A 7,337-nucleotide genomic window follows, 5' to 3' on the forward strand; every position below is an offset into this window, starting at 1 on the left:
ATGGCTATATTCAGCTTCCTCATCCTGACCTCCTTGTGTATTGCAGACCGAGAGGCCTTCAGCATATCTGAGTGTGGAGCAAATGCCAGACGTCCAGGTAAAATGAGCGTAACCTACAATACCATTTATTATTTTTTGATGTGGATTGAAGGGAGCACATCTGTCTACACAGATGTAGACAAGCCATATTGATTCAAGTTTACTCCAGATATTTCACACCTGAAAGAGTGCTAATTGCTCTGGTAAATGTGTTTGCCCAAGAAAAGTAGATGTTAAATTAGCCGTCATTAATTAATAGTTTAGGATTTTATTAACTGTTTGATCTTCTTGTGTTCAAGAAGTGTAAATGGTTACACAAGATAAATATATTTATGTATATTTCAACCCAGTCTCACGGCATTTCGTGTTCACCAACACGATTTTTAATCTATTGATTCGTGTTCACCAACACGATTTGCCCCTTTTTTTCGTGTTGCACAGCACGATTTTAAAAGCAATGTATTTCTACTGCCTGCAGCACGTCTTTTTCTCCGGTCGGGTCGTGGGAGACCGGAAGCTGTCTGGTTCATAAAAACATGTTCTTACTCAATATCAAGCCACAATTATTGCTTTTATTTTAAATCGTATAATTTCGGACTTTTGTTGCCGTCTGTGAGGAAAATAAATGGGGCTCAGACAATAAATGGGGCTCAGAGCCTCAGAATACGGAAATCTGTATTTTTAAATATTTCTTTCCTTCTAATTCGTTATTCTTTTCAAAATAACACACTGTTATTTACTCACCAATAACACACAATTATCCTTGCTTTTATTTATTGGTTTAATTCCATAATCTCTGGCTTTTTTGGCGTCCGTCAGGAACTGAATTTCAAAATAAAAATAACCGGAAACAGATGTAGGCCTATAAGGGACATTTCGAGCATCATTGCGATTGTCAACATCTCTGAGTTTAGGATGGCCGAAGACACTACACTACCCATAATCCTCAGCTATCGTTTAGGACTACAGTCCCCGTAAGGTTACGTAGAGCGTCAAACAGCTGTGTTAAATGGAACGAAACCACGCCAGACTATCCAGAACTGGAATCGAACGCCCCCCCAGAACTACACATGCTGGCTATTGTGTTTCGCAAAATGTTCTATGGGACGTCTCTACTGAACGTTTTCGTTTTTCCCACAATTAGAAGTTGCCAGTATTAAACACATTGGTGTTATCAAATGTAAAACATATAATTAATAAATGGGTGAAAATCGCTTGTGTCCATAATGTGCAGCATTAATATATACCCACATGACAGCTCATTGTTACTTTGTAATTCTACTCCACGACAATTCAGAGGTTAACCTGGTATTTTTACTCCACTGCATTTATTTGAGTTACTTTGCCGATTCTGATTAATTATGTGAAATATAAACAACCCTTAAATCAGACTTTAGTTACACCTGAGTAAAATGCAGGTAAGGTGATTGTCAAGTGCCAACAATCAGGAGAGATATTTGATAGTTGGTGCTTGAGAAGACTAAACATGTATCTGCAATTGACATGAATGGAAACGTAATAAAGTATATTCATTACTCGTTATTCTCTACTAATAGTTCATTAAAGACTGTATATTATGGCTATTTTGCACATCCCTTTCAAGATTTTCAAAGGTTTATTGACATATCATATACACAACTACGGTGTAGTTATGCAATGAATGAAACACTTGGGTCACAGGTTCCTCAACAGTGCATTACAAGACATCTATCAATATGTGTGTACCTCCACCATTAAACATATTCATATTCTGCACATTTCTTATTCTATCTACATACATAAGAGTATAATTCATATGTATAATATCAGTTAAAATAAGTGTTTCAACATAGCATTTGCAGGAAAGCAATATACTAGACGTTAAGTACTTTGTCAGGCTTAATATTTATCTGTAGATAGATACCCCCAAAGTTTTTTTCTTATTTAAAAGAAGACCTTAATCTGTTATTTAATGTTTAAATAAAGGTTCATTCGTTTTTCTGTTTTGCACCTCCTCCTATTAATATCTTTGTACATCCTGCACTAAACTGTTTTATTGTAGAGATCACTTATAGTATCTTCTTGATTTTTTATATTCTATATTTCTATCACAGACCTTCTACTTTCCCCCTATGAAAGTATGTACTCTTCATATTTGTATTCAAATAATATTTGATGAAAAAAACATTAAGAGTACATTATTGTTTTTATGTGTTATATTATAACACATAAAAACAATAATTCAATAATGTGCTTTAACCACTAGGCGGTGCACACAAGGTACACACAGCCATAATAACTTTGTATTATTAGTGTAGGACACGTTTTATTCATGCTTTCACATAATTTTACAGCATATTGCTATACTATTTCAGACTCAGTATTTACATTCTTACATTCAAAGAAAATCAGTAATATCTTTAAAAACGACAAGTCCTTTTATATCAGCTGTGCACCGTTATGGTGTAAATATAACCTATCTGTGAATTAGATCAAATGTAAAAGTCAGCCGAATTAGTGTTGATACTGCAAGGAGACGTATTGTGTGAAGAGAAATTGAAGATGTTGTTTAATTGTTGAATATATTTATGATCCACGTCAAGTATTCAGTTTCGGCGGCAATTTCTCAGTTTTTCCAAAGGTCTTCTCATCAGGGCTCTTTAAATAAAGAACTACGGCAGATCTGTAATATACAATGCAGCCGAACCGTGTATTACAATGCCGTTATGTGATGACTTTCAAAGAGAAAAGCAAGAACACTCGGAATTAAGTATTATTTTATTCTTTTAAAATGTTTTCCGGATTTCATATCATATAAACACCAAATCCCAGCATGCATTGCGGCTAAAACATCAGCTCGCTTAAAACCATAGCTGAGGATCTTGGGTAATCGAAATGCCTACGTCTGTTTCCGGTTATTTTTATTTTGAAATTCAGTTCCTGACGGACGCCAAAAAAGCCCGAGATTATGGAATTAAACCAATAAATAAAAGCAAGGATAATTGTGTGTTATTGGTGAGTAAATAACAGTGTGTTATTTTGAAAAGAATAACAAATTAGAAGGAAAAAAAGGTTTAAAAAAATACAGATTTCAGTATCTTGAGGCTCTGAGCCCCATTTATTTTCCTCACAGACGGCAACAAAAGTCCGAAATTATACGATTTAAAATAAAAGCAATAACTGTGGCTTGATATTGAGTAAGAACATGTTTTTATGAACCACACAGCTTCCGGTCTTCCTCGACCCGACCGGAGAAAAATACGTGCTGCAGGCAGTAGAAATACATTGCTTTTATAATCGTGCTGTGCAACACGAAAAAAAGGGGCAAATCGTGTTGGTGAACACGAATCAATAGATTAAAAACCGTGTTGGTGAACACGAAATGCCGTGAGACTGGGTTGTATATTTATACATACATGTCATTTGTAAATGTATTTTTTAGGATGATTTTGCTTGTCTTTGTGAGTTATTTATGCACACAGAACAACATTCCTTCATTTTAATGTGAACGCTAAAGAGTAGTTTTGATAGTTATGATTCATTTAAAATAATTAAATAATGTTGGAAACTTTCAATAACTATTCCATCTTCTCACCATCAGCATCAGAGTACACTGACATCACTGTGGACATCTACCACATCTACCATCGACCTGGCAATTTAAATCTGCCCGGTTTTCTACACGGGATACAACACAAGCCTACTGATCCTCAACCGCTTCCGGGACCAGGTGGACTGTCAGGGAACCCTGGACACCTGGGTGACCCTGCCTATGGCGAGGTTCAGCTTCCCCATCAGAGAGGGAAACGCCTGTGGGAGTAACTTCCTTGTGAGTAATTTATCAAAGTGTTCTGATTAAAATTATGCGGGATGTTGATTGTCTGAAATATTATACTTTAGCTGAGGAGAAGTTTGTAGAACTGAAAGGGTATCTTAGTACTGTGGTAAAAGCTAGGTAAGAACAAGTTTAAAAAGGCTAGAAATAAGACCATTTTATTATAAAGCATGACATCCTAAAACTCTCCTTTTCTGAGAAGAGGGAGCAAGTTGTTCCACTTTCTCTCTGTGATTTCATCACTACCCTGCTGAGACGAAATTAATTTTAAAGCATTTCTCAAATAATCATATAATTCCATTAAATAATTCCTCAGACCACGAGTGCACCAGGGACAGGAATATTTGCTGACTTCTCCAACATCCAGAGTCAACATCAGCGGGGCGGTGCGATCCTTTGACCCCACCCCCGGGACGATCACCTACAACGCAGAGCTCAAGTACTACTACTCATGTGCTTATCCTCTGGAGTATCTCATCAACAACACCCAGGTGGATGTGTAAGTTTACACTTATAGAATGTGGGTCAAACTATACATTTACACATCTTACATCTTACATCTCACATCTGTGCAACGTGTGATCTCGTTCTTTTCTTCCTCGTAGGTCATCCTCCTCCATTGCTTTGAAGGACAACAATGGGAGCTTTATTAGCACCCTCAGCATGGCCTTGTTCCAGGTACCTTACATCCTTTAACACATACTATAGATGCCCTTATCTCTGCCTGGCACCAACATACATTTTTATAATATTATGTATGCACTTACTGTAATGTTCTTACCTTCTCATCATTTGCCAGGATATAAATTACACCACACCCCTACCTTTTACACCTCCAACATCTACGTGCATGTGGTTGCATCCAACCTGACATCACAGTAAGAACTTTTCACATGTTAAAAGACCTGCAGCTTTTACTTTCTTTGTTTCAGAGCTGGACAAATATGTATTAAAGTAATAAAAACTACATTTAAATATGACCAACTACTGTACTTGAAAATGTCCTTCAATTTTGAGATACTTTTTGGTTATTAACACTTCTATTGCACAACTATTTAGGGAGAAATATTAAATGTTTACTAACCTACATTTTTCTGATAGCTACTTACTTATAAAACCCTGGCAAAAAGAAGATGATCCAGATGTTTGGGTTTTTGATTTACCACTTTGTCAGGCATATTTTTCATAAAATAATACTTCAAATCGTTTGACTTAGTGGTATGTTCTACTTTAAAATTGGATTTTCAATAAAAAGAAAATGCATAATGAAGTTCTCAATAAAGAAATGTCTCTCCTAGTCTCCAACCACGTGACTGTGTCTCAAGAGATTGTAAATGTGAGGTTTCCACCTGGGACCCTCAGTCTCTGACTCGGTCTCTCTCCACAGGTACTTTGTTCTTCTGGACCGGTGCTACGCCTCGGTGAATCTGCAGCCCTCTAACTCTACCATTTTTAATCTATTTGTCTCGTAAGTCAAAAAAACTTGAGCTTCCAACTTTTTCTAACTTTTTCCCAGTCCTACTAGATTTTATAATGGGTTCTGTCTCGGTCCAGCAGTTTAAACCTTAACACGTACTTCACGTTTCTCCTCTCTTCCATGACAAAAGTGCTCCACACTTCCTCCTCTGAATCCAAAGGGAACTCTAGTCTTGATTTCCTCTCCCTGCCTTTCTATCATTGGTATTTGATACAGTGCATGTACGTATATCCCTGTGATGTGCAAATGGGGCACTTGTGAGGTTTGCCTTTTATTGAAAGGTGCTCCATAGATCAGCTCACCTCCATGCTGGAGAACGGGGATAGCCAAAAGACCCGCTTCTACTTCCCAGGGTTCCGCTTCATCGAGCAGCAAAATGAGACCATCTCCACCTACTATCTGCACTGCATCACCCGGCTCTGTGAGCACAGCACCTGCAGCACCTTCAAGGTGAGAAGACACTGCATGCATTTCAAGCAGAAAACTCAACATAAGCCAGGTCATAAACTCACGTCTCTCCATATGATTTGATCTGCAGCAATGCAATAGGAAGAGGAGGAGCGTACAGTCCACGGTCGTCCAGGAGGGCATCACTGAGCCGTCTGTGATCACTGTGGCAATAAAGGCCAAGACAAAAAACTGTAAGTCACACATATGTCTTTATTCTTTGTGCATATGAGATTTATGTGTGCTATTTTACAGAAATCTTCATCAGACATTACCAAGGAAACACTACAGAGCAGGATATAGAGAAAGAGGCAACATTCACTCTTTATATTTCAATAAAGAGAGAACTGAGAGAACATTTGAAAAGAAAAACCAACATTGACTTAAAGTGTCCTTATAGGGGACAAAGTATGCCTAGGAAATTGGTAAAAGGAGATAAAAATGAGAATGATAAAAGAAAAACAGATATACAAGAAAATGTTGCACTATCACAGGATTGATTCAAATATAATACATAAATCACATAAATGATCCAAAAAGGTTACCATAGAAACGTATACAAAAGAAACGTACTGTACAACTACTTTCCGCTTTTTCACACTTAAGACCCTTCTCTCCTTATTTTTTAACTCTTCTTCTCAGTAATTTAATTTATTTTTGAGGATTATTCCCTCCTAATGAAATTCTGGCCCTTCCTGTCTATCTTGCAGCGATTCAATCCAAAGAAGAGGGTGAGTATGTTATTTTTTAATTTGACTGCCATGAGAAAAAGCCTTTCACAAAGTTTTTAGTAATTACATTCTCTCAGAAATGGAAAGCACTTTTTATCTACAGCGTGTCATAAAGTATTTTGTTTCTGGAGCAGAGAATTCTTATGGTCATCATCTAATTTGTGCACAGCGCTGTCTGGTGGCCGGTCTGAGGGCAAGGGCGCGTCTGTTGGCCTGGGCATTGCTGTGGCTCTCCTAGGGGTCGCAACTATTGTGATGGCAGCATCTTTTTATCGGAAACTGAAGCGGCTAAGCTAGCAGCAGCCCATAACACTGGAGACCAGCTAAATTACCTAATGAGAGGGTGACATTCACATACTCTTGGAGGCGCATAGTGTATGTATGAAGGCTATCCTGAATCAAACTATTGATTGGAGCACTCCAATCCTTCACAGTCTGATAGATGTTATTGAAGGTGAAGTCTGAATAATGCACCTGTCATGATGCACTGCATGGTAAAGAGTAAAGAAAGACATTCAGTTGCTTTCTTAAAGGCATAGTTCCACATTTTGAGAAATACATTAATTTGCATCCTGCAGAAAGTAACTTTCAACATAACATTCAACAAAATGAAGAATTTTCAATATTACACTTACATTTCTATATTAAATAAACTAATAATAGCCTTACAAATAGGGAAGTTTTAGAGGTGCTGGTAGGTAATCTGTTACCTTTTAACCGAACCAGTCTAACTTCTCCCTTCTGTTTTCAGGCTTCATGCTAAGCTAAGCTAACTGGCTGCAGGCTTGAGCTACATGTTGAGTTATTCTCAATATTTTCATCTAACTCT

At 37.3% G+C, this 7,337-nt stretch overlaps 1 pseudogene; it reads left to right on the forward strand.

The window, feature by feature from the left end:
- LOC117456996 (zona pellucida-like domain-containing protein 1) lies at nucleotides 1-6,805 on the forward strand (annotated as a pseudogene).
- The last annotated feature ends 532 nt before the right edge of the window (nucleotides 6,806-7,337 follow it).

The sequence above is a fragment of the Pseudochaenichthys georgianus genome, chromosome 13, assembly GCF_902827115.2.
Source record: "Pseudochaenichthys georgianus chromosome 13, fPseGeo1.2, whole genome shotgun sequence".
NCBI classification, from domain to species: domain Eukaryota; kingdom Metazoa; phylum Chordata; class Actinopteri; order Perciformes; family Channichthyidae; genus Pseudochaenichthys; species Pseudochaenichthys georgianus.